Here is a 5,758-nt window from a genome sequence, read left to right as displayed (position 1 = left end):
TTTTAAAGATTTTATTTATTTATTTGACAGAGACAGAGACAGCGAGAGCAGGAACACAAGCAGGGGGAGTGGGAGAGGGAGAGGGAGAAGCAGGCTTCCCGCCGAGCCGGGAGCCCGATGCGGGACTCGATCCCAGGACCCTGGGATCATGACCTGAGCCGAAGGCAGTCGCCCAACCAACTGAGCCACCCAGGCGCCCTCTCTCTGTTTTATCAAGGAGAAAACCTCAGAAAAATCAAGGTTTAGAGAGATTAAGTAACTTGTCCAAGTTGACACAGTTTTCAAACACCAAGAAGGTTTATGAACTTCTGATGGCAAAATCAGGCCTCATAACCACTATGTCTGTTAGTGGTATCATTATTATATCATTGTAAACTGTATAAATCTTTCATATGTTGAGTTTAAAGATATATCAGTACTAATTTTCCCACTTACTCAGCTTATTATGTCTAGAATATAAACTGTCTTTGGAAAGCAAGCCGCTGTCTCAAAGACCATTCACAGTGGTCTGGAATTGCACATCAGTTGAATTTCCACACTATCATTTATCTGATTTCTTTTCAGTTCTTCTTTGATATAAAGAAGAATGTTATTAGAGAGTGGGAAGGTGACAGTGACAAGCTGACAACAGTTTTGGCACTCTGTATTGAAACCAACGGTGCTGGAAATCACAGAATGGCTCCGTGTCAAGAGTCACAACTGAAGAGTATTTTTAATAAATTTGTTTAATAAAGTAGAAAAGTGAATAATGTTATATTATTGTACAAAACACTTTTTATTAAAACAAAAAACAAACCCGGTCACTTCAAACAATACGCTCTTCAGTGTCCTTGCAAATTTCCTTAGGGGGACGTACTGCATTCCTAGGGTTGGATTCTCCACATTTTGTATTATTGAAGCAATGAGACACTGACTTCTGAGTAATAACATGTTGTACTCTTAGGGTTAATACATTCTTATTACTACTCCACCTTAGAACACACAGTTTTTTAGTAGTGAGGGGTGTCAGAATAAGTCTATAAGGTTTATGACAAGTATGTATATCCTTTTTTTTGCTTATATGCTCACACGTTTCTTAGTTTCAGCTGACAGTCCATGGGGGGAATTACTGCTTTTGTTTCTTTGCATCCAGTAGTTACAATATTGAACAGTTTTATGAAACTAAGATTCGTTTGGAGTATTCCTAGCTCAATTTTTATAAATAATTCTTGGCAGCCAGATTTACGGGAAGACCAGTTTAACTTTCTTACAGATGATTCTGTTAATTGACTGGGGGTGGGGGAAACTGTAGTCTGTGGAGCTGCAAAGAACTTCAGAAGTTATTAGATCTCTTTGCTTTGCAAATGAGGAAGCTGAGGCCCCGTAGGTAAAATGACAGCTGAGTGCCAGGGCCCCAACACAGCCCAGTCCTTCTGACACAAGGCTCCTGTGCTCTTTTCCCTAGAATCCTCTCGTTTCTGAAGAATCTGTCCAGATATGGGTTAAAGAAGAGTTTAAGTACCTACAGGTTTCTTTTTCCATCCCATCATTTCTGGTTTTTTATTATTGTGTATCTTAGATATGCCAACGTCAAGAAGTGTAGTAATGAGGGTCGTGCCTTGATGCAATTGGATTTTCAACAGTTTTTAATGAAACTTGAAAAACTAACAGATATTAGACCCATTCCTGATAAAGAATTTGTGGAAACCTATATTAAAGCCTACTATCTAACCGAGAATGACATGGAACGCTGGATCAAAGAGCACAGGGTGAGAGCTGGAAAACAGTTAAATTTTTATTCCTTTTCCTTTGTGCTGTTCTTGTCTGGTGTATTATATAATTCAAAATCATGAGAGTGAAATATAAAGCATCAGCTGATTCTTTGCCATATTCACACTGTGTCTATGCAGTGCCCTTTGTGTAATCGAATCCTTTTGAGATCTTTCTGAACTGCAGCAGTAATTATCTGGAATGGTAGCCAGAGTCTGAACTTTAGCTGTGTTTATCCTGCAACTGTGTTGTGGGAGAAGGCTGAAGTTGGTTACCATCAAGACAAATTGAAGACAGCAACATTGAAGTGATTCACAAGCTAACGTCTGTTATATAACTTAAACCTTGTAGCTCTCAACAGTGAGTTGCTGTCATCCTGACCACACTGACATATATTAGTGATGATTGAATATATTAATATTTAAATGGCTAAATTTAACTTCCTCCTACATTAGATTTTACCTTGAGTATAGATGTGATTATTTTTCTTTTGTGTGGCTATAAAAATAAGTAGAGAAAAGTATTATTTATTAAGTGTTATTTAGGATGCTGAATTTTTGACACAGTTCAACTCAACATCAACATCTATCACCAGAGCATGCTCAGTATGGGGAGCTTTCCTAATATGATTGTTCTATCGTTTGTCTAGGTAGGCAGTATGGGAAGACAGATTTAATGAAAATATGGGAAGTATTAAAATTATCACCTCATTTTATTCCTTCAGTAACTCTAGTGATCACATTTACTTATGCTATAAACATCATGGGTAAAAGCTAAGTAATTTTTATTTCATTTGACTGGGTGAGGAAATAAGGAATTATTTATACTTTATCAGCCTCATCCAGTCTGGTTTCGATACTCTAGAAAAATGAAATGAATATTAGCCTGAATTTTGTGGAAATGTGCCCACTATGGGTCAGTTTCATATCTTTAGAAGCAAAATAGAAATGTACATATTATTTTCAGTGATTTTTATCAGTACACCAGAATTGAGAAAAATGTCGTCCCTTTTAGTCCCATTGACTTCTGACATTTGAAAACCAGAATGCTAAACCCAGGAACAGATGGACTGCTGAATGTTGCTGGAATCCATTTAGTAAAGTAAGCTGTAAACTCTTAAAGGTTGCTACTGAGGAAGGTATTTAGGGAAAGAGTACAAGTAACTGAGGAGAAAAAGCACAGCTCTTAGATATCCATTATTTGATGCAAGAAAGATACCAATTTTCGGGTTTCCTCTTTTAATATAGTGCACCAAAATTTTTAACTTAGCATTTTGTGAGAACTTTAACTAGCTGATATTTGTAATTCGGTGAAATTTTCTCAGGAACCGACTATTCTGTCTTCCAGGACAGTGTCTGGCTCAGTGCTTGATGACAGTGGATACTTGTTAAATGTTGACTGATTAAGAGAATTTATCAGATGCTAGCAGGTGCTCTCAGAGCTCAGATACACAAACTGAATAGTTTGCTGAATTTTTATAATGAACTTTTTATCATATTTTGAAATTGTGCTATCTTTAGGTGGTTACCTCCAGTGAAGACAGATGACTTTTCTTCTTAGATGATAGTATAAAGCTCTCTCTTTTCCTTATCTGAACTCTTGTTATTCATCCTCCAGAACGAGATCAATATGCAAACCTTTCTGGTGAATCCCTATTCATTCTTTTCCTAGGAACTCATTATCTGAAATTCAGGAACCAAATAGATTTGTACAGCATAAAAGATTTAGTCTTAATTTTACTTACTAGCTATAATGACAATATGAGGGTTTAAAAGCCAGTAGCTTTCTGATCTTTGTTACCTTACTCATTTATCATATTTCAGAAAAGTTGTTCTATGGTTAGAGATTTTTTTCCTTTCACTTAAAATGTTTGCAAAATGTAGAGTGCCAGAAAATAACTATTTAGTAGCATTTTAAAATTTTGAGAGGTCAATATATTTTAATAACTTAATAAAGACTGTCACAGAAACAAGCATAAAGTGTGTGGTCTTAAAAGTAGCAAAAGCATAGGCATGTCAGATTACTCTGCCATATTGAAGAGATTCTAGTCCTTTCTGTTTTGATGTATCCTGCGGCGTCCTTATTGTTATTACGGCTGAGTAAACAACTTGTTTCCATGTCTCAAACTATAATTTCCTCTGCTTTTCACTGATTTGTCGTGCTCGGTCACTATCCACTGAAAACTGAGTATCTGCCTGTTCTTTCCTTGCATTGATCAAATACATGTCTTTCAGTGTACTAAATTTGGATCTTTTTTTTTTTTCTCGAGCAGGAGTATTCAACGAAGCAGCTGACCAATCTGGTAAATGTTTGCCTGGGATCCCATATCAATAAGAAAGCAAGACAAAAACTTCTAGCTGCTATAGATGATATAGATAGACCCAAAAGATAATGAACACATTCTTTTTTCTCAATGGCATTGATCTTCTCTCAACATATATGACATGAAAGCCAATTTTTCATGCACTCCTGACTATTGTCTGCTAAGAAATCTTTGTGCATGTTCTTTCCAACTGGAAAGTGGAAAACACTGAAGTTCGTGTGGTGTTCTCAAATGACTTTTATATGCTCTGATCCTTCTCTTCAACTTTTAGTCTCATTTGTTGTATTCTTTTTCTGAAATGATATCATTGCCTTGTCATAAGTATTGTTATGTGACTACAGTTATACATTTTACTGAAGAATGCACTGTAAGTATATAATTAGAAGGAACAGTGATAATGCATCCATGGGCAGTTTTTGGAGAATGAATTTATGTTGGTATTTTTTTTACCCTCTCTACTTGGTTCTTAATACATAAGTGAGAGGGTTTTGTACAGTATCTCCTAATTATGAGCACTGCATGAGAATTGAAAAGTACATGTAAGCAAAATAGCTGAAAAATCAGTATGTTCTCTGTGTTTTTAAATGTCAGAGTTTATGTCGGGGTTAATTTGGTTGTAACAGTGATCATAAATGATGAAATTGAATAAATATTATACTCTACCATGGTCCGCCTATGTAAGACTAAATTTTGATATTGTTCCACGGCAGGCAGAATTTATGAAACTGTAACAGAACTTTTCAGTGTGTTCTAACAATTTTAATGATATTACATCCTGGTACCAGTGGTGAAAAGTAATTTCATTGGATGTACCTTTTCAGAGCCTGAGTAGCACCCCGAATAGTGATTATGGGATTTTTTTTTTTCTTTTCTTTTTCTTTTTTTTTTTTTTAATATGGGATATTTTTTCACATAAGCTTTGTTCTCTGAATTCTGCTTCTGTCTTAAGACAGGAAAACCTGGCTTAGCTGAGTTAGGGGAAGAACTGTTAGTAGTCAAGCATAAGTTTATGGTCATATGTTCACCTTTCTTAGAGATCTGCTTTGTATCACAGATGTAAAATAATGTGATCTAGCTAGGGGTAAACTTTGGAACTCAGTCTTTAGTAACTGTGTACTTTGCTTTGAAACCAGAGATCTTCTGTCAACATATACGACATAAAAATCAGTTTCCCATTCACTCCTGCCAACTGTCTTTTATGGAATTTTTTGCATGTTCTTTGTGACTGGAGAGTAGAAGACTCTTAAGTTTGTGTGGTTTTGGTCCAGGTGTACTGGGCATGACCTATAACATCAGTAGCTCCCAGAATCCTGAAGCATCATCCCGTGAGAAATGGGCCTTGTGTCCTGTGAGTCTTCTGGGAACTGAGATGCGGAAGTGGAGGGCGAAGGGTGGTACGTGATCAAGCATAGAGGCGAATAAGGAGGGAGGGGATTGCCACTCAGTGTCTGCCTTTCCCTGCAGATATTCATAACTGGCACAGTATACTAGAAAGTGCTTTTAGAATCTATCTCTGTGCAGGTGTTAGTATGTGTGTCTGTACGATGAGCTTTTTCTTTTCAGCCTCTGCAGTTCATTCACTGTCAGTATTGCCAGTAAAACTTTCCTTTTGTTAAAAGGTATGGGCTTGATGCTGTAATGGTCTACTTGTGGCATTAGAATGTGTACTTGTAAGGCAGATTCTGC

General features: G+C 36.6%; 1 long non-coding RNA gene across 1 annotated transcript; it reads left to right on the top strand.

Moving 5' to 3' along the window:
• The first annotated feature begins 89 nt into the window (after positions 1-89).
• LOC145718084 (uncharacterized) lies at positions 90-5,177 on the top strand. The gene is made up of 2 exons (XR_014141572.1): positions 90-1,748; positions 4,022-5,177. It is a non-coding gene; the product is annotated as an uncharacterized LOC145718084 (long non-coding RNA).
• The last annotated feature ends 581 nt before the right edge of the window (positions 5,178-5,758 follow it).

This window comes from Leptonychotes weddellii, unplaced genomic scaffold (assembly GCF_054177405.1).
Source record: "Leptonychotes weddellii isolate Sample4059 unplaced genomic scaffold, ASM5417740v2 HiC_scaffold_10673, whole genome shotgun sequence".
NCBI lineage: Eukaryota > Metazoa > Chordata > Mammalia > Carnivora > Phocidae > Leptonychotes > Leptonychotes weddellii.
Note: the sequence above shows the minus strand (reverse complement) of the source record. Positions and strands in the feature narration are given on the sequence as shown.